Source organism: Arachis stenosperma, chromosome 6 (genome assembly GCF_014773155.1).
Source record: "Arachis stenosperma cultivar V10309 chromosome 6, arast.V10309.gnm1.PFL2, whole genome shotgun sequence".
Taxonomy (NCBI): domain Eukaryota; kingdom Viridiplantae; phylum Streptophyta; class Magnoliopsida; order Fabales; family Fabaceae; genus Arachis; species Arachis stenosperma.
The window spans coordinates 95,210,989-95,212,394 of record NC_080382.1 but is presented as its reverse complement, the minus strand read 5'-3'; the positions used below and the strand labels follow the sequence as shown (position 1 = coordinate 95,212,394).

General features: G+C 35.0%; 1 non-coding gene across 1 annotated transcript; it reads left to right on the top strand.

Annotated features, from left to right (window-relative positions):
• The first annotated feature begins 887 nt into the window (after nucleotides 1-887).
• LOC130938603 (small nucleolar RNA R71) lies at nucleotides 888-993 on the top strand. The gene has a single exon (XR_009069762.1). It is a non-coding gene; the product is annotated as a small nucleolar RNA R71 (small nucleolar RNA).
• The last annotated feature ends 413 nt before the right edge of the window (nucleotides 994-1,406 follow it).

Genomic DNA, 1,406 nt, shown 5'->3' with positions numbered 1-1,406 from the left:
TCAAGCATCAGATTGTATTTTATATTATTGTATATACAGTTATAACTTTTTCTCACCTTTATTATTTTATTTGTAAGAGGAATAGAAGTTGTAATGATATGTATGCATGTATATTTATAAGTTACTTGTATTCAAAGTATGGTATGTTTGTATGTAAGTATATACATATGAGGATTGTGATATTAATTTGGTTATATATGAATGTTAGGTTAAGAAAAAGTATTTTCTGATTTTTAAAAGAAAATGATGACACAATTTCAAGTTAAAGGCTCATATCTTATTATTAAATATAAGGAAGTCGTCGTAACATTCTCATTATCAGAGTGGCACAGCCGGAAGCGTGACATTTTGAAAGTAAGGGTGTTACAAGGTGCTTGCTGTTGGTACGGAGCATTGAAGTTTCTCTATCCTTGATTTTTTGAACCAAAATTTGGGTGGTTCCTCCATCTAGGATTGTATGTTTTGAGAAAGGATCATTCTGTGGTCTTAAAGAATTCTCCATATAATATTACTCAGTGGAAGATTAGACGTCCTTGAATAGTTCACATTCTTTATTCTTATGAGCTCCCGCACACAATTCATAGATGATAATTCTTGTCTTAATGGCTGAAACTTGCATTTGTCCCATTTGTTTAGTGAGTGAAGTGAGTTGTTGAGACATAACTTTGTTTTGTGCTAAGAGTGTGTCCAATGTCTCCATCTCCATCACTCCTCTTTTCATTGTTTGCTAGGTTGAGTAAATGTAATTATTGGCTGCTATTATTTCAATCAATTCCAAAGCTTTTTTAGGTGTCTTTCTATGCAATGATCCTCCTACTAATGCATCAATCATGGTCCTGAAAGTTTGTGAGACTCCATAAAAAGTTTGGATTTGAAGCCACTTAGGGAATGAATGATAAGGGTACTTTCTTAGCACCTCCTTGTATCTTTCCTAGTCTTCATAGAGTGATTCTCCATCTTTCTGGGAGAAGGAATTAATATCATTCTTCAACTAGGTTAATTTCTATTGTGGAAAATATTTAGCTAAAAATTTGCTTACTAAGTCATCCCATGTTGCTTTGCTTTCCAGAGGTTGAGTTTGAAGCTATTGCTTGGCTCTATCGCTCAATGAAAACGGCAACAGTCACAATCTTATGGCTTCTGTGGTAACTCCATTGCTCTTGATAATGTTGCATAACAGCGGAAAACTAGCCATGTAGACATTAGGATCTTCGTGGGGGCTACCACTGAATTGCTCCTACTTTACCAGTTGAATGAGTGAGGGCTTCAACTCAAATTTGTTGGCTTGGATGTTAGGTCTCACAATACTACTTCCACTACTACTAGCGATAGGTGTGGTATAGTCACCTAGAGTTTTCCTGGTATTTTTGTTGCTTTCTGTCATTCTTTCTTGCTCTTTTACTTCT